At 33.9% G+C, this 21,417-nt stretch overlaps 1 protein-coding gene across 2 annotated transcripts in view; it reads right to left on the bottom strand.

Annotated features, from left to right (window-relative positions):
- Window positions 1–21,417, bottom strand: part of LOC106793641 (neurotrimin-like) — a 126,537-nt gene that overhangs the window by 25,627 nt on the left and 79,493 nt on the right. The window lies entirely within an intron of this gene.

The following is a 21,417-nucleotide window of genomic DNA, read 5'->3' as shown; positions in this document are numbered from 1 at the left end:
AACCTACCGTTGATTTTATTCTCTTCTTTCCCTTTCCCTCTTTCTCTCTTTATCCCTCTGTCTTCTTCCTCTTTAAAGTTGTTCTTTCCAAAATATATATCTCACAGTTTCTCGAAACTTCTCTCTTTTAGCAAGAGAGACAGAGAGAAAGAGATAGAAAGAGGGCAAAGTTGTTTAGCCCTTTCCGTTTTATATCATTGTATATTCAACTTGGAACTTTTATAAAATCTTTCCATACACGTATATATATATAATATTATTCCACGGAAATAACTCTTTCCCATCTCTTAGAAAAGAAAATAATTATTATATTTTAACAATTATATAATTATTTTTTATTCTTTCATTTAATTGAATTTCATTCACTTATACAAGTAACAATTTGTCAATGATTAAATAAAACTTTGATCAAAATTGCGTGTTCTCTCGATCGTTAAATTTATGCGTAACTGTAGTAATCGATAAGAAAAGAAAAAAAAAAACAAAAAATTATTAACAATCGCTTTCGATAATCGACGAAACGACGATATGTCCGGTGCAATTTTTAGCGATAAAAGAAAAACAAAAAATCACTTTATCCTGCGATACGGGACGAGCAGACGGGGGAGGGGAGTTGGGATGGAAGAATGAAATTTAAAACGTCAAAGATAAATCCGCGTTGCGTTTGATTATTTTTCGTCGTGCACCGGAAGGCAAAACAAACTACATTTTCCTCGCAACACAAAGCCCCTGGACCATTTGTGACAGAGGAAACGAGGCATCGTATAGACGACGGTCACCACCACACACCCCCACCCCCATACAATTCCAATTCGTGTACCCTAAAGCACCACCCATCGAAGCACCTACCCACTCCCTCCCCTCCTTCTCCTCCATCTCCTCTTGCTTTTACACATTGTTGCCGTTCACAGCTCTCTCTACCTAGGTATGGTTGGTTATAGTAGACGGTAGTAGCATATCCGATAAACGGTGCTTTGTGGCTACTGAATTGCATCTCCGATCGAACTGGTTTAGCCAGCAGACCTCCTTCCTTACTCGCTGACGTAACCATTTTAGGTACTGACGAAACCTGTTCTTGTTCAGTAAGCTATCTCAACACGTTCTCGATCACGAATATTATCCTAACCCCCTCCTCCTTCTCCTCCTCCTCTTCCTAATGATTATCATTGTATAATTTCAATCCTACTATAGCATATCGGGTTTTGCCTTATTGTTAGAGTACCATAAGAAGATCTCTGGAGATAGAATCAAGAAATAAAAGTTTTCTTTATTTTATATAAAATTTCGACTATTTCTTTCTTTCTTCGAAAAAAAATAAAATCGATTATTTTATTGTTTTAAATACCGAATCGTCGATGATGATGCTACACGTTCCTTACGTGCTACAATTATTATTATATCCAAATACTTCGAATTGGAGGACAAGACATTACGGAATCAAGAATATTGCGGGAATGTCTTCGGATTAACTGAACCTCCAATTATGCGAAATGTTACATCGAAAACAGGAATCTTCTCAATGATACCAAATATGCCGTCAGAATAATGCCAATAAATATTATTTCATTTTTTTCAATTTTTAGAATTTCATTGTGATTGTAATAATATTTGATTAACTTTTTCTATCTTACAAAATTCGCAAATCTTTGACAAATGGTAAAATGAACATTTGTAAATAAGAAAAGGTATCCAATCAAACGTATACCAAAACTATCAAGGATTGAATATAAACTCTTGTATCTTTGTCTATTCAAAGATTCCTCGATTAAAAAAAATATATTTGTTCGTGTTCGGGGGATTTGTTTTAAGATCTTTATTTTACTTATTTCAATAAATTCGTGTTGTTACGATTAATGATTAACTTTCAAGCAACAGGTGAAGTGGATTTTTCTTTTATTCGTATAAGAGAAATCGCTGCAATACGAATTAAAGTGATATTGAGGAGGCAAATCTTGTTGTAAATGAGATTCAAAAGATATAGAGAAACACAGAAGAGACATAAACACCCATACACATACACACACACACACACACACACAGAGATAGAAGTAGCAAGACAAAAGGAACTTCATCGGGGGAGTCATGTCTATTGTTCGAATAACGCCGATACAAGTAATACTGTCTTCTACATAACTTTAAACTTATAAAGCATCGTTAGGATTGGTAGCAAAAGGTAATTGCAACGAAGCTGCAAGAATTCATTTCCCACAAAGCATTACCCCCACCTTCTCCTCCTATCCCTTCCTTTCTCTTGCCGCTGCCACCGTTCGAGAAGTCAAAGCAAATTCTCGCATCTCTTTAGAAAATCTCTTCTCTTTAATCTTTCTTTGATAGAGAGGAAGAGAGAGAAAAAGAGAGAGTGAGAGTGAGAGAGAGAGTGAGTTCTTCAGCCCCATTCCACTTCCTTCTTTTTCTATGTTTACTCATTTTGCTCTATTTACTGTCTACCCCTTGGTTCCCCCCGTTTTACCTCATACCCCATACCACTACATAACCTCTCTCTATCTCCCAGACTTTTTTCTTCGGAGGTTATTCGACTTTGTATACGAGGAACGTTGCGTGGAAAAGGCAAGGATCGTTTAATACCAAAGTAGTAGTAGTAGTAGTAGTAGTATTAGAGAGAAAGATTTAACGACATTTGGATTATTTGAACTAGTCAGCAACATTTTGTTCCTTCAAACGATGATATTAAATATTCACGCTTTCGCTGAATATTAATCATGTTACGCTTTATTTTCATCTTTTTTTCCTTCATCGAAATTTGTATCCTTTTCATATTTTGATTCGTGTTATTTAATATACACATATAAAATAAAAAAAAATTGTTATATTATAAGAGGAAATATTGACGTAAATATATGCACAAGTATATAAATAAAATAATACAATACATAGAGGTATATCCGAGAGGTAGTAATTCTCGTAACGGTTCGAGGAAATCGAACAAGCCATCAGACACGGAAGAGAATTTCGTAGGAGTTGGAGGAAAATGTATTGGCAACGGGCTAGGACGTAGTTCAAAGTGTCAGAGAACGTAGGAGGAGGAAGAGGAGAAGGAGGAGGACGATGAGGAGAACGAGGAAGAGGAGGAGGAATGGACAACAATACGTAATACGCCAGCAGCATTTAATCGGGCGTTAAACGATCGAACACGAAACGTCAGAGAACGTCGTTCAAGCGTCTCGAATTCGAGCGTGTGGTGCGAACTGAGGACACAATGACAGAAGCGGCCGTTTCCGTTTCTCTTCGTGACCACGAGGCTCCAACTAAAACGTCGTCCTTCCGCTTTACTCGAAACCACGATTCCTCTCATCTCCTCCTATATATAACTCTCTCATTCTCTCTCATTCTCTTTCTCTCTCTCTCTCTCTCTCTCTCTCTCTCTGTTCTTCATTCTTCGTTTCATTCGCACATAGTCGAGTAGTAGCAGCAGCAGCAGCAACAGCAAATCGTCATAAATCGAAGCTTCATCTCGTCGTGTTCTTGTTCTATACACGAATAAGATAAAATTCTATTCGTTTATTGTTTATATTTATTTAAAAACAAATTTTGTATCATTTATACAAAATAAATCGTCGATATATTATGCGATGAGATTCGTTAAATCATTTATTTAAATCACATTTGTTTATTCGTTCGAACGTTGAATTGAGAATCATAATTTTTTTTATTATTAAATAAATTAAAATGATATTCATTAGAGAAGAAATGTGACGAATCTTTTTTTTCTTCGATATGACTTTAAGAAAATGTTTGAAAAAAAAATGACATAGTTATACTTTCTCGATACCGAATAGCGTTGAATAAAAAGATAATGGGGGGGGGGAGAAGGGAGAAGAGCCAAGGAAAAAGTTTCCTTACGGATAACTTCTCAGTTACTCTCTCTCTCTCTCTCCCTGTCTCTTTTTTTCTTCGCAAAACTAAATTCTCTTCTATCATCTTTCGAAAGTAACGTATTGTATAGAATACAATTCGCTTTTTATATTTTATATATATATATATATTTCGTTTAATAATTCATTATAAATACTTGCTACTATAACTGTAGTCGATCATTTTAACGAGTTAATTAATTTCGACAGATATTCGTGGAAATCTCGAAAGAAACTTATCGAATATCGAACAACGGCTGATAATATTTCTCCCAATGGAAATGAAAAAAAAAAAAAAAAAAGAAATTTAAGAGAACTAACTGACGCAACTTTTGAAATATTTCAACGTCATTATTTTTCGTCTATTTCACATAATATTCGCGTTCGTTCGAATGTAAATTTACCGGTGACTTGCCGCGAGAAGGGGTGAGGTAGGGGAAAGGGGGCATCGGATGTTGGTCGTACGAGAAATCAATTAATTTTTGATCCTTGTGAAAATCTCTCTCTTCTTATTCTTCTCGTTTCATATCGTGCTTAATTTTCTCTACGCATACTCGTAACCTATTTTCAACGGGTTTTCCCTTTCCCTCCTAAACCCACTGTCCAAATTTTAAATATGTTTATAGAACTATATTATGTTCTTTGATTGTTCAATGTTCTCTTATCCTTTCTCTTTTTATCCGATTTTTTTTCTTCTTTTTCGTTTTGTTAAATTATTACACAGTTTTAATTTTATGTGATAGCGCATTATATCATTATATAATAATAAAATAACCGTGAAATATTAGTTTTTCATTTATCTCGTATGTTTGCTTACATACTTACATCAACGTAAATCGTTGGAGATTAAAATGAGATAATATATAGCCGAGATTTTTATATAAAATTAATATATTTCGTAATTAAAAAGTTTTCTCGTTTCGATAAACTGCGTATGTAAAAACCCACGATTTTAGAAATGGTTAATAATTCAACGCAGACAAAAAATAGCATATGAGAGAGAGAGAGAGAGAGAATTAGGAATTGGAAAAATTTTCCACATCAAAGAAAAGGAATATGATCTCGCAAAAAGCGTGAAATACATTTTAAAGTATCTCAACTTGATGGAAAGAAAGGACTGACCCTCCTCCTCCCCCTTCACCAGCCCACGCCGTTAGTTCTTCTGACGAAAGCAGTGCTGGTGGTAACGTTTCAGTGAACTCACTCGAAACTGGGTTAGATGAATTCTTGCAGTAGGGTTGCAAAATTAAAGGGGTAACGTTTCGGATGTTAAGTACCGGTAGGCTCTTATTACGGGCATGTGCTCGTGACTCTTACGAGTATTACACAATGGCCACTTGGAATGCAGATGACGCTGGAAATGCGTAGAAACGCGTCCATTGTGTTAAAGTTCCCGAGTGAAATGCGCGAAAAGAAAAAGGGGGAAAGGGGATAGTAAGAGATCGGGGGTAGGGGAGTAAGGGGTGAGTGTCGCGACACCACCACCACCACCACTACCACCTTTCATATTACGCATTTAAAAGTAAATGAGACCAGTTTGCGTCAGGAACTGTAGGTACTTCCTCACGTTTTGTAAATTTTCACTTGTCGTCTAATTAAAAGACATTCCTCCTCCCCTTTTGTGAAAATCGTTTTTGAGTTTGCAGTCCGTGCAAGGATTCTGATTCTGTTCACGAATTGTCGAACGTGTTTAAGTATATTTTTCTTTTATTTTTTTCTTTTTCTTTTTCTTCAGATATTTTCAATGGGTAAGAGAGTAGAATATCGAGAATAATTCGATATACTTAAAAAGTTAAGAAATATAAAGTATCAATCAATTTGCGCCAAGGTAACTATTAGCGATTCTAACTATATACCTTTTTTATTTTTTGTTTATTTTTTCTTCTTTTTCTTAGAACGTTTTCATTCATAAAACCGTTTTAATAAGTTACAACATTTAGTAAGAAGTCCAGAGGCGTTTGTGAACTATTAAAAACTTATCTAATAATTCGCTTATGTAAATTAAAAGGGAACTTTAACTAAAGCTCTTTTTATTAAGATTTGATAATAACGAAGAGAAAAATGTTTAATTTTTTTTCTTTTTTCAAGGATAATTATATCTTTATATCCATCAACATTTTCATATGAATAAATATTAATAAATTGTAATTGATTATTTTTGTATGCTGATATATCTGGATTCTTTAAATTTTGATCTTATCCGTTCGAGTATTTTCTTTTTCCCTCTGTTATATTACGAATGATAGATACGAATATAAAATTAGAATACGTAAAACTGGCAGTAAGGCAGGTACTGGCAGGTTTGTTAAAAATAAAAATAGTTTGCAAGAATGAAAAAGAACAAAAGGATAAGTACACCATTGTTATTTAAAGATTTTTCAAATGACCATGAGAACGTAATAAAAGTTATATCTATTCTTCGCACTTTAAATTCATAAGAGTAGTTCAATTTTATTAATTAAACTGAATACTTTTTTATTTTATTTTCTTTTTTATTAGAATAAATATCGAACTTCTAATTGAAGAATTATTTTGAATCTTTTTGTTATTCTCGTACCCATGTAAAACCCATAAATATTCTACGATTATAAAATCGATATATCGATTGACGTTGCCTTTCTGCGAACCTTAAAATTACAAAACTCTTGCAATAGAAAAAAAAAAAAGAAAAAAGAAAAAAAAGAATTCATCCAGACGTATCGGAAAAAGAATAAAAACGAAGAAAGAAAAGCCAGTGAGTTAATTTACAACTAGTCGTAACGTTTGATTGCTTTCCTTGGTAATCCAAGGAGACTTTATACTCACCGGGAATCGCGAAAATTAATGCGTAACGCGCGCACCGTATAGACGATGGAGTACGCACATAAAAAATAAAGAAAAAGAGAGAGAGAGAGAGAGAGAAATCAAGAATGAAACACAAGAAAAAAAAGGGAGAAAAAAGAAGAAACTTTCTCATCAAACGAGTATTGAAACTGCAAACATCGTTGGTGGCAAAACGTGATACTCGCGAAGAGTATCATTTTAATATCGTGCAGTTCGGAATGATTCGGTGGATAATATAATCTAAAAGAAGATACGTAAGTACATATGAGCAAAAGAAAAAAATGTACTTGACACCTTTTTCAATACTATATTGGTAAGAGAGTACGATGATAACCAGTATATATATAAATGTGCAAGAGACTGGCATATGATCTTGCTTTGTGCCAATGTTAACGTACGAGATAAGTCGGTAAACAGGAATTGGATGAGAGAAAGCTAAGAGAAAGAGAGATAGATAGATAGATAGACAGATATAGAAGAAAGTGAGAGAGAAAGATGAAAGAAGAAATCGTTGACCCGAAAATGGGAAGTTTCGAGAATAAATTTTCATTATTTCCAGGGAAATATTCGTGCAACCTCGACTGGCTAGCTTCCAGAAAAATAATAACGTAACATTTTATTTCGAAACCGGTCGACATACTCTCCTCTTATCGTTTGCATGGATATCGTTCTCAACCTATCCTCCCTTCATCACCCCCTACCTCTAGGGAGGCTCGTGTTTCTGAAAAATGCTAACTTTACGCCATGACATCGGCGATAGTGTTGATCTTCTTACGGACGCTTGGATAAGTTTGTTCAACGAATTGTGCAATAGATATTTACTGTTATTTTTGTTTTTTATTAATTTTACGCTTACAATACTTCACAGAGATACGAACTACCAACTTTTTATTCTATCGAGATAATCGATTCATGTCTAATATATTTTCTCAACGACAACTTATTGAAATACGATTAATACTTGTTAGATATTTATTTAGTATTATTTACAATAGGATTTATATAATCGATTTGAAAGATGTATTATATTTAAATGGATTAAATTTAAAATGCGTTTGATCATTTTTTCCTAATTGTTTCTTTCGTAACTTATTGAATTTATAGTTTTTAAAAATAACATCGGAAATTTTCTCATGGGAAAAAGGGGAAAAGGGAAAATCCTTCAGAATTCTGATCCTCGAATAGTTTCGTTGTTTTGAAAAAAGTCTTACGTTTCAGATACTCGTGACGCGCAAACTGATTTGTCATAATGTACGTGATTTCTCAAGACTTTTCGAAAACACTTAAAACACATCGAAAAGAATTCTTCTTTTCGCTATCGAACTTCTCGTAAATAATGGATTCATAAGTTCTGTGTTTTGGACTTTTTGAAAAGAACTATGATTCTTCTTTTCTATTCTTTAAAAAATAAATACTGCGAAGTATTTCTTCGTGATGCAACTCGGCGCGTAAACTCGTGAAAATCGTCCAAGAATTCTTTCTCTCTCTCTTTCTCTCCTTCTATCTATTCAATAATTCTCTTGAAGCGATCTTGAGATACTCGAGCTAAAAGTTTGCGCATACTCTTTCTGGTTCGGTGAACGAGTAACTTTGTCGTACGCTTGTTTACAGCAAGTACCAAGTCCAGAAAGTTTCATACTGAATTGTACGTTTCTATAGAATCGATTATTACTTAGAAATCGGCCATATGTTTTAAAACAAACTAGAGATTTTCTCTTTTATATCGAATTTTACAATATTTTTCTATAAATATATCGTATAATGAGACAAAAAGTAAAACTTTCGAATTTAACACAGCATCGAGAATTATTATTAATCGACCATTTTTTGAAAAACACATTTTCGTATTTCGAAAAAATTGAAATGGAAAAGGAAAAAAATCCCCCTCCAAAAAAGTAAACAACGAAGTGTTAAAAAAAATAAAAAATAAAAAAAACCATTAAAAAAGGTATAGGAAACTTGAATTTAATTAAATCCCCTAGGTGTAAAATCCGCTCGCGTAGTTAAGGTTCTAATCTCTTTCGTAGACACGGTTGCTAAAATTGAAATCTTGTTTTGAATTGTACCGACAATGAGAGTCCGGTTAACAATAAAATCCTAAACTCGCTTAATTGCACGCGTTCAAATGTGTTTATGCAAATGAAAGACAGTACAGAGTCGGAAAAAGTTAAAGTTATTTTAACGAGTATTTAAATCGTACGAATAGTATCTGAAACTCATATAAATCAATGAGTTCTATCCCTAGGGGGTGGTTCATAGGATGTGCCAAAGAGAAACGCTGCAAGGGGTGAATGCAGTCCTAGGAAGCAAACTCATCTTTTGAGACGTTGCAATCTAACGCGAATCTCATAAATTTATTTTTCTTCGTATATGCTTAAAAAAGAACTCTTCTCCTCCCACACAAATCGTAGTAAGATTTTTCACATCTTTCCACTTTTCACGGAATTATATATTTCGAATGGGAAATTTATAATCGAATTTTCTTTACATTCCGACAACAAATTTCATAAAATGTCAGCAATATTTTTTACCGCAATATATATATTTGAAATTATTGTATTTTCTACGATATAAATTCGTTGATACTAATAATGATGTGATATAATAAGTTTTCAAAAAAAAAAAAAAAGAAAAAAAACAATCTTACGGGTAAACGAACGATGATTAAAACTTTAATCGATATTTGTTTTTTCTTCTTGGAAAATTCGTGAGATGGATTCGATGAATAGGAAAATGAAAGGAGAATTACAGGTGTAAGTGTGGGTGTGGGTGGTAATGCGTGTAATGGCTGGTACACGAACGACGCCTGGTGTACTCTTCTTGTTCGAATCTGCTATAGGAGTTGAGCTGTACCCGAAGTTAGGCGCACTGCCAATACCCTAATTATTCGTAGACCGTTAAACCCGTTTAGTACATCGATTTGGCAATCCCTATCATTTTTCGATATATAAAACCTTGTAGGGATACACTGTCGTATTTTTCCTAATATATATCTTCTCTACTTTGGCAAGACTTCAGTTGACGATACTGACCGTTATCCTATTGTTTCAAATGTTTGCATTTCCAATCTTTCTTACGCGTTAATATTTGACGAGTATGTAGAATCAAATGTAATTTATTTCGCGTGTAATAATCGATTAATACGAAAATTACTTTAGAATCTTGATAATGTAAAGATAAGAAGATAAAAGCTAAAAGTTTGTATGGTAAAAACTTTTTTCAATTTTTTTTCTTTTTTATCGCTTTCATGAAACTTTAAGCAGTTAGAATAAATGAAGTAAGTATATTGCATTTTTTAAACGAACCGAATACGGTTCTTACCATCGAAATAAGATTTATCAAGGATTGTTAAGAAATTAATTTGTATTTAAAAAAAAAAAAACAAAACATAAAAAATCACTTAAAAAATAGACACGCATTTTGCTTGTTTGAGAAAGAGGAAAATGAAAAAATAAATATATTATGTCCACAGGCGATATAAGCAATATAGCTGAAAAGTTATCGTACTCATCAAAATGCTCTTATTTCGTAAAAGGAGAAAGATATTTCTTGGCTATGCCCAACTTTTGCGTAATTTCTTTAAAAGTCCGAGAAAAGAAAAAAAATAATTTACCAACGAAACATCGTTATTTTATAGTTTAATAAAAATAGACTTTGGGCTAAGAGAGTAAACTTTTACGATCGTCGAAACTACTTACGCGTTTGAAGTAAATGGAGAAAGTACTAAATGACAGATTCAATTATACCGTCGTGCTTCGAGGAGCAAAACGGCAAGTTTAATTCAGGAAATATCGTGATGTGAAGTTCACTTAGCTAATAGAGTATTATGGCTGACAGTAATATAGTTCTCCTGCATACCTGGAAACTTCGATTACATTTTGCTATGACCAGAATACGACGTTGGTCAAAGCTTTTGCCATAAAACTAATCCCTTGTAAGATCGTCTGTAAGCTTCCGTGGTTGAATGCATTATATACATGATAATAGCGTAGCCTTTAATCCAAGACTTTTCCTTTTTCCAGTTCAAATTTGTACTGTAATACTATGATTACTATACAACACTCTTTGGCGGTTTAGTCTATCTCACAAAACGTATTAACAAGTTACTCGTCTCTCTATGTAGAATATATTTCTCTCTCTCGTTTATACGTTTTATTTATCACCTTGATTTTTACGGTAATATACGCATATATCATAATACGTATATGTAATATAATAAGATATTTTCTAAATTATTCGTTTTCTTTACATAACGTTAATATGTAAATATTATAAATGAATATTTCTGACTCCGTCAGCGCGAATTCTTAGCAATGCTCATTTTCTATATATATGTATATTTAGAATAAATGTTTCTACGGTTATACCCGTATTTCGACATAATAATTTTACAGTGGAAACATGTATCAGAGAAATACAAGAACATTTTCCTATTTTATATATTCGAAATTAACGTTCTAGTGTATTTATCGACGCATAAAATGTATTTGTTCGACGGTATTTGAAATTGTAACGATATAATTTAACGGGAAATATATTAGAGTCCTGTATCCGTACCGTATTGACATATTATTAGTTTATTTTTCTCAAGTATGATTTGAAATGAATATACGTTTCGTTTCTTTGAATTTCGGTTATTTTGTCACGATTATATAATATATTATACGTATTCTATGCTGAAACATTTTTATTATATACCAGCGTTTTATCATTTTTTTGCAAATATACATTATTAAAAGTTACAAGAACCTTACGATCATGAATGTTTCATTAACCTACTCGGTTTTAATGAAAAAGGGCATTTCGAGTATAACAATAATCTGAACGCGCAGATCCCAATGGTATAAAATAATGATAAAAATATTACGAGTAATAATGGGCCGCGTTATTTTCTATCATTTTACATATGCTTTTACTTTTTGTTCTGCGAGATGAATGCTCTTTCATCTCCCCTCTTCATTCAATCTCTCCCAGAGTATATGCAAGGATCTCGTTATAAAATTAATTAGATACAGTTAAGCGAGTAGAAGACAAGTTATTCGTATAAAAATAATAGTACTTGTCAGAAACATATTTCTATATTTTATTCATAAGTCTACACGAAATAATCGATAAATTGTACGTTCAATTATAACAATATCGTCATCAAATAAATATAAATATTCCATAGAAACCGTAATATAAATTGGAAAAAATAAATATATATATAGAATATATAATACAAATTTACATGATTTTATTTAAATATAATGTATAACAAAAAAGTATAAAAATCGGGATTTAAACTTATCTACTTATGAGATATACAATTGTTTCTGAGAAAAATTTGAAAATAATTAATTTTTCAGAACTCTCATCTTCCAAAAAATGAAAAATCTCGCGTTGGAAAAAGCGAAAAACTAAACGCTGCTTGTTGTCTTAAAATGTCGAAATATCCTCTTCTGCTTCTGGTCACTAGAGAAAATCTCATTAATAATTCATGAATAAATATAGATGACACGTTGAGAGCACCCGTTAATTGTTCAGCTGTCGTTCAAGACAAAACAGAACGGACAGAAATTACAGGCAAACGTGGCCCGGCATATCATAATCGAATAAATTGACACGTTAAATGATACTCGAATAACTCATTAATTCGAACATTTGAATCGAGTCTCGTACCTACTTTTTTCTTTTTTTCTTTTTTGCCACCAATAACAATCGGTTAATAAAAATAAAAAGAAAATTGATTTTTCATTGGCAAATTTGTTACAATAATATCACAGATAATAACCGTGATCCACCTATAACACGGAGCCTACGAAAAAAAGCCAAGAAATAAAAATGTATGTGTGTTTGAAGCCTTATCTTAAGTTCTCGTGCCAAAAGCAATTAATCGTTACGATTAAGATCGAGTCGAATCGGATCGGGATGAAACAAAAGTTTCTCGTCGCCTCGAAGAAGAAGAAGAAGAAGAAGAAGAAGAAGAAGAGAAACTCAACGAAGTAAAACCGTTTCCTGGATTCGAATTCTATGATGGCAAAAGGACAGAAAATTCGGCGATCGTTTTCTTCGAAATTCTTCTTCCTCCTCGAATCGATTCCCCCTCTCCACCCATCCACGAACCGGATATTATCGCATTCGGGGCAAAAGCTTGCGTCTGGAAAGTCGCTAAGTCGTTTCGCGAACTCTAGGGACATTTTGCTGACGTAATCGAATGTAATTACGAAAGAGAGATAAAAGGAAGAAAAAAGAAAAAAAATGTGCTTAAGAGAGAAAGAGAAAGAGAGAGAGAGATAGGGAAATTCGTTTGGAAATTCAACGTCGAATTTTTTCGCAATAAATTTTCGTTGATTATTTAAATATATTATCTCGTACGAATAGTTATCCCATTAATCGAATGTTTATTTATCTTCTTTTGTTAGAACCGTTGTATAAGTCTCATTTTTCTTTCGTAACCTGACTGACATACGGATGTACACGGTATCATTATCGTAGATCAACGGGAGGGAAATGATGATGCGTTGCGAAGAAAAATCTACCATCACGATTTTTCGTTTCTCTCTCTTTATTCTTTTTTTTTTTTTTTAATCCAAGCCAGAAACCCCGGTGAGAAGAACGAAGATTAATGCTCCACTCTGATTGACTTAGGTGTATGGTTTAGTAACGCATAACTGAGTTCTGGATAGGAGATTAAGAGAAATGCGTGGCAATGTCTTTTTTTATATCCAACGATGCAAATCATGTCGCAGGTAATCACCCTGTTCTTTTTTTTTTTTGACTAATTCACGAAATAGTGAGTGGTATATAAGGGTTATAAATTATTCAAAATGGAAAACACCAATGATAGAATAGATAGACTGTCATAATCATTTGTATACGTCTAACGATTAACAAGATATAAATATATTAATTTGAAACATAATTTGTGTTGCATGCTATTCACTATCATCTAAAATATATGCTTGCATATAACATTACATATGTAAGTTATCTTCGGAAGACGATATACATTAGGAATTTCTCTAAGGTATAGTTGAAGGATCCAATTCACTTTGATCTCGCAAGACTTTAAGAAAAGTCAACACGCGTGGATCTAAGGTAGGATGATGATGAAGTTTCGTGAAACGTGAAACGGCCAGACTGAAGTCTGAATATTTAATCGAATTTTGCTTTAGTACGAACGCAGAGTGAATACGTTGACCAGTTTGAATTAGTCTCGCTGCTCCATTACGCGCGATGAATACTTCAACAGTACCGCATCCTGAGGTAATTTACTAAAATTGCCGTCCAACAAAGTCGACGCGTCGTCTGTCCATTAGAAGAATTTTCTCCATGACGTCGGGCGGTGGTTGCCCGACTGGAAGAGACCAACTAACATAAACTCTACTTGGCTCGGTGCACTACATAAAAGAAGATAAAACTTCTCCGAAGTAAGCTCTTTCCGATTTTAAGTGTCTCTCATGAAAACGTTTCGTGTTTACGTACCTACGTGCCTTTCTTATTCCTTTCTTATTCTCTCTCTCTTTCTCTCTTTCTCTCACTATTTTTTCGCCCTTTAATCATAAGAAATCCCTTTCCTACCTTCCTCCTCTCTATTTTTTCCTTTCCTACTATCTTACTTCTTCTTTTTTTTATCTCTTTTCTCTCCTATTCCTCCAGTTTCATGACATTTCGAATGATTTATATCGCTTCAATTATGCCGAGTGAAATTCCATGTTATGTACTGACAGGTTATGGGCTCTTCCACGATGAGCGCATTGGCAAAAAATATCTGCGGTATTAACTCGTCCGTCCCGGTCGAATTAAAACGTTAATAGAAATTCCATGCAAATTTTATCGAATTAATGACGGTCATCGGGACAATTAATACTTCTCCTCCTATTCGGAAAAATCGATATCATCGACGTGTTCGAAAGAGAATTTCGAGCTGCGGGAGAGGGGGAGTGGGTGGGGGATGCAATGCAATTCTTTGATTCTGAGAATCTCGTGTACTCTTTTTTTTTGTCTACTCCAGTTTTTTCTGAGCGAAAACGACAATACTGCGAGTTCTCTTTGATTCTCGTGTTAGTTACATTGATTGCGAACGGAATGAAAGATAGAAAAACTAAGAAAAGTCAATCTATTATGAATGATAGTGCTGGGGGACGACAATACTGGACAACGGAAAGTCAATTGTCTGATGCGAAACTTTAGGGTGGGGGGAAAAAAGTTAGTACACCTCTGTTAAATAAATTACGGAGGAGGAAGTTCGTTTGTCGTATCAATAATGCAAGCAAGCGATAAATCGTTAATTCAAGTATAGATTTCTGTCTCTCTCTCTCTCTCTCTCTCTCTCTTTCTCTCTTTCTTTTTCTCTCTCTCTTTCGTGTTGAAAACATCAACGTCGGATGTTATTAACGTAATAGTATACACTTTGATTACGTTTTATCTTTTCGATGATTAAATTCTGGCCATGATAATACGCTACGTTATAATCCTCCACCGTTGTACCGTTTACGAAAACTCTCAACTTTTGTTTCAAGGCTAAATTCAGTCCGCCGAATTGTCATATAAATTACATCTTTTGTATTCGTTCGTTGGTTCGTTCGTTGGTTCGTTCGTTCATTCGTTCGTTTGTTCGTTCATTCGAAATTTTCCGAACAAATACATAGGCCAAATCTATTGAAAGCTTTCACTGTTTCAATATTGAAAATTTTTATTTAAATAATGTAATCGATATAAAATAAAATATAATAAACTATTACAAAAAAAAACAAAACAATATAATTGGACAAATATAAAAATATACAATTGTGAAAAAAGATTTTCAATGTAATTTCAGCAAAAACATATTTAATATAATATATACATATACGTATTATAGCTGTAAGAAAATTACTGACCCATGAAAATTGATAAAACGCGTGTGTGTCTGTGGTAAAGGGAACGTAAGATAATTGAAGGGAATAAGGAAAAAAAAGAACACGATAAAGTTAGATAACAATGAAGATAACAAAGGGCTGCGTGCAAGCTAACAAATTTTCAAGGGTTCAAGCTCGTTGGGAAGCGGTCGTAGGTGAAATGAAGTTAATCCTGGGGCAAGCCTAACGCAATATATATTGTCTTAGGTGTCACATTATTACGGATAGCATAAGCGACTCTTGCGGCGGTCCTCTCTGCTGTATGTGTATGTGAGTGTATGTGTGTACCTATGTGTCTCTATGTCTCTCTCTCTCTTTCTCCTTCTCACTTGTACTCTCTCCCTCGAGACCGTTATCTTCTCCTCTTGGTGCATCTGCTAGACTACCGGGTAATACGAGTCTCGTATGTAAATTCTATTCTGATTAACATCCTCCGGCAGCAAGCTTGGAAAAGGGATGGGGGTACCTATTCCAGTACAACCACGGGAAAGATCTTACACGAACAAGGGCAGCGCCAAGACAACCCTTTACCTTACCATCTACCTACCTACCTACCTACCTACCTAACTCTCTACTTGCCTACTTTCCACGAAACGCGAATTAGGCTGCCACCCTAAAATTTTCATCCCATTACTCGATGTTACTTCTACTTGAGCGCCTACATTATTGTCACTTTGTTTACCAAAAAGGAATATTCTTGTATTGTTCGCACACAATTGCATGTACACGCATTAATGGTTAATTCAAAGCCATGCACAATAATATCGCGTTAAACACGTGTTGTTGAGTTGTAAATACGAGATAACAATTCTATTGGAAAATAATTTATAATAAAAAGATCCCATTATAAAATACGATGCTACTTTGATATAGGAAATATACACAAAAGTGGATATTTAACAGGAGAATACAGAACTTTGTTAGATGATTCATTTTTTAATACCTTTTCTCTTTCGCTAAGATTTCTTCTTTTGTAAGAGTTATGGATTTTAGAGGAAGCCCCGAAGCACCGTGTAAACTTTATACACATTCGTACAAGATTTTGCTAACATAAGAATGACGGGTTTCGTAGAAAGAGAGGGCGGGGGGTAAGTTTGCTAGATAGCCACTAACATCTCTTTCTCTCTTTCTCTTTCTTAGCTTATCTATATTTACCTTATCTTTTTTACTTTTTTCTTCTTCCATTTATTCCGTACTTAGATATAAATTATTTAGAACGAGTCCAAAATATCGCGCACTCTTCTCAAAAGTCTCGACGCCTACTATATTTATATATACATATATCCTCCCCTTCCTCCCTTCCTCCTCTCCCTTGGGAATATCGCTCATATTTTTTTAAATGCATTTTCGTTTGTCTTCGTAGAGAAATACGCGCGCTATCTCGGAAAATGTGAGAAACGTAGTAGGATCTCTCTAAGAGTTGGGAAGAATGAGAGAGAAAAGAGGGTGAGGGTGAGAGTGAGGGTGAGAGTGAGGGTGGAGTAAGGAGGCGGAGTATGAACTCCCCTCTCTCCACCCCGCTTCGATTCACCTAACAATAAACTTTCGCGGTACGCTGTCATTTAGAACGTCGCAAATCTCTAGCCAAGCACCAAATAAGAAGACCAAGAAGCCTTTCTTCCTTTCCCTCCTTCCTTTCGTTCCTTCCTTTCCGAACCACCATAGTGCGCCCGACGAAAATGAAGTGTCCGTTATCCCAAGAGCGTGGTATAATTTTGCCCTAGCACGAGATTCACGTCCGTACTACCGCCTTTTGCTTTCTTCTTCTTGCTTTACCACCCCCATCCCACCCCACCTCACCCCACCACATCCCACTTTCCTCCCTATCGTTGTCGATTCTCTCTGGACTTAGTACAAATCTATGTAAGTATGTGTCTACGTACCTACGTACGTGTGTACCTAAGTGTACGTGCAACTGTGTGTTCGCTTTTTGGAAGGGAAGTACGTGACGTTGGAAGTAATGTCGAGTCTAGAGAAATATCGCGTATTCGTAGTAACCCTCCCCCCCCGACTCCACCCTTTTCCATCACCATCCCACTCCCCTTTTTCCATTCTTTGTGGAAGGAAAGAATTTCGATGAAAAGGGAGGCGTGTCGAATTTACTTCTATTCTAAGGATGTTCACAATAAGTTCAAGTTCTGATGGAATGAAGAATACAAAACTTGACTGCGTTAGTTAAATCATTTTATTTATTCTATCGTTAAAGTAAGTAAGTACTATATTTTTAATCTAGATTATCATAGACGATTCTAAGTAAACTACGAATATAATAATGTTGATTTTTATACGAAGTTTTTTCGTTAATTAGTGCAGATAAGTAGTTGAATGAAAAAAACATCGTTTGAAATTATTTTTTTCTTTTTAATGAAATATCTTTTAATTATTTCTCGCGGTTATCGCCGAACAGTTATATTTATTCAATAGACTACTGACTACGTCTTAACGATAAGGCCCGGAAACATAAACAACAGGACACTGGGAACTTGCCCCTGAGGAAGATATCCCTTCGCAGGATTATATCCAAGGAAAACAATTCGCGGTACTATCTTTTAGAAAGTTCCTGAACATGCAAAACACGAACGAAAACATTATTGCAAAATATATAATAAAATTTCGTTGTAATAAATCTTAACAAATTTTTTCAAATTGTTACTGCATTTTGAATTATTTTTGATTGGTTAATAAGAGATATCATTTTGTAAAATTTTTGAAAATTTATTTCGAGGAATATGTTTAAGTTAAAGAATTGATTGGCACCTTTTATATAAAACTAATAATATTTAATTATTAATTATAATATATATATATATATGAATAACAAAATAAAAAAATAAAAATTCATTCATTGAAAACACGGACTCATCCGAGTAGAAAATATTTTCACTTAATTCGTTATACTCCATTATATTTGCTGCTTTAATTAAAGATACCATTAAGCTCAGCATCAGGAAGCCTAATGCATCGTTCTTGCTTTAGCCCTTACTAACATACTGTAATCTTATATATTTTAAGCCCGGGATATGATGTCCGACAAGAACACGATAATACAAATATGTTAACAATAATTAATACTCGTCTCAAATATAGATAATTAATGGAAGATAAATGTTATCTATAATATCCTGATTAAATTCCAATAATAAGTATAACATACTTTATATTCGATAAAATTAACTTTGTAGTATTAAATTCCATAGATATGAGTTTAAATTTGAAAGTGCTAAAAAAAAAAAGGATCGTCGAAATTGTGTATAATTACTTTCGATAATTAACGAACACAATAATTGTTGAAAATGATCGAAATTGGTTAGAATAATTTCTACACCAGAAACCGAATAATATCGATAATTCGTATATAATATAAATCTGAAGTTTAATCAAGAGTTTGATAATGTTTTTCAGATATATACATCTCTCTCTCTTTCTTGTTATAAAAATTTCGATTAAAAAAAGAAAACCTTTACAAAGTTATTACAGTCGGACAGGGACGACGATTAACCGCAGATTACCTAACATCAATAAATTCTTAATGAGTTTGAATTGTGAACTTTTGCGACACTCTCTCTGTCACTCTCTCTCTCTCTCTCTCTACGACTAACTACTACCATAACTTGTTCAAGTATCGTTTCGACTCGTTAGGAAATAAACTGCCAATGAAGTTGGCCCACTGGCTCAAACATAAGATGAAAAGTATGAGAACAGTGAAATAAGGGTAGGGGTGGGAGTTGGTAGGAGTAGAGAAAACGAGAAAGTAGGAGAAGAACTTGACGAGGAATAGTTCTGAGTTAGTCGTATATCTAGACTAGTAAACTGACGTACTTAAGCTAAAAGTCTATGTCAACTAAAAAATTCACATCCAGAAACCTGTTTTATATTTATTTTCATTATTTTTGTTGTCTTTTCGTCCGTCTCTTTATCTTTCCACATCTTTTTCTCTTTTTTCTTTTTTTTTTTACGTAGAAAACATTTTCCTACTATCCTTTCACTCCTCAGCACCTACCACTTATTTCTTTTTCTTCTTCTTCTTCTTCTCATCTTTTATCTTTATCCTTCTACTAGCAACCATAGTTCTCGTTTCCTGTTTCAACACGATCCTCGACTACTTCCAAAATTTTACTCACAGTAACACAAAGTCCATGCTGCTTTAGAAGCTTTGCAAACGTCTTTTCAACGTCTTTTTTACTCATACCTTCCCTTTCGTTTCTTTTCCTTTTTCTCTTGTTGTACTCTCTCTCTCCCTCTCTTTCTATTTTTTCTATTTTTTTTTTCTATTTCTCTTACTCTCCTTCGGCCAAAGAAAATCCTCCCACAACGAGTACTTTTGCCATTTACAATCGAAATGTAAAATAAGCGAAGGGACAAAAGTACGGCACGCGTACCCTACCCTCACCCCCCCCCATCCCCGCCCTTCAGTCTTCGTAGTTCCTTCGTCGTTCTCACGATCCGAAGACTTAAAATTTTCAGCCTCTCAGCCTTTTGGGATTTAGAGATTTCAACGAGAACGGGACAAGGGACGGAACAACGATTTGATAACAGTGAAGAACGGTCGGGATTAACTAGGATAGACGGAAGAGGGAGAGGGATGGGAAGGGGAGGAGGTTAACCTCGTCGCGTGATCAAAACGATCCATTATATGGTGAGAGATTTTTATTTTTATTTTTTTTGAAAAATTCCGAATCGCCGCTATTCTCTCTATTGTGTGTCGAGAGGAATATTGTTGTTATTTTTTTGGTAAAACCAGTTACATTCGAAATATGATGAAAGAGATTTACGATCAAATAGAAGAGGGAGTGGGGAATTTATCTCATATTATCCAACCTTTTTATTTGATATTTTTCCAACGAAATTTTTCTCTTCTTCTTCTTTTCTTTTATTTTAATCAACATTATTGTTGTCGTTGTATTATCATTCTCAAGGAAACGCGTTGTCTTGCAACTTGACGTTACGTTGAAATTAAAAGAGAAAAAAATAAATTTAATTATCCTATCGCGCTTGTATAATATTATATATATAAAAAAAAAAAAAATAATAAAGAAAAAAAAAGAAAAATATAAGCCAAAATAAAATTTGAAAAAATAAAGAAGAAAAAAGAATGTCGAACAGTTGGTTTGCACGCAAGTAAAGAGGAACGCAATTAGACGTTCTAACAAGGTTTCCTCCCGTACATCAGCATTGTTCAGAGTCCTGAGGTAAAATAAACCTCCTTTTGCCAGATAGAAGAATGAAAGTAGAATGAAAAACGAGAGACGCTATCGTGAGAATGAAAAATCGTTATCGCCAGATGAAGGAACTTTAATTCACTGGTAGGTTTTATGGAACTGTCATGAACGATGTTTGTCATACGATAGAGGAGACTACTACTATTCGCGAGCACTTTCCTGTTTCCACCTTCGTCGTGCCGATGAATACACCGGCTACGTCAATAAAGTTTATTTTAACTTGTAATCACAAAAACCGTCCACAGTTAAATTAAACTTTGTTTATCAAACCGTAGCCCAGATCTCCATATTTCGCATCGGCTAACTTTCTGTATTCGGGATTGTATGATTTAGTGATATTTTTTTCTTCTTTTACTTGTCTTTTTTTTTTCCGAATATTACTACAAATAGCTCGTATATATTTATATACTATGTACACAAAAGAAAAAAGGGGAAAGAGAGAGAGCAGGTCAGATATTATTGAATTTCAATTACGAATAATATAATAATAATATATAATCGAGATATTTAAATTCGTTATTAAAAAGAATAAGAACATTTGTTTTCGATTGAGAGTACAATTATTCCCTCTTTGTGAGAATGGAAGAATAATAATAAAATTGAATAAATACGAATTTATAT

This window comes from Polistes canadensis, unplaced genomic scaffold (assembly GCF_001313835.1).
Source record: "Polistes canadensis isolate GaletaPanama2010 unplaced genomic scaffold, ASM131383v1 scaffold_16, whole genome shotgun sequence".
NCBI lineage: Eukaryota > Metazoa > Arthropoda > Insecta > Hymenoptera > Vespidae > Polistes > Polistes canadensis.
The sequence above is the reverse complement of the archived record's forward strand: the minus strand, read 5'-3'. Positions and strand labels throughout refer to the sequence as shown.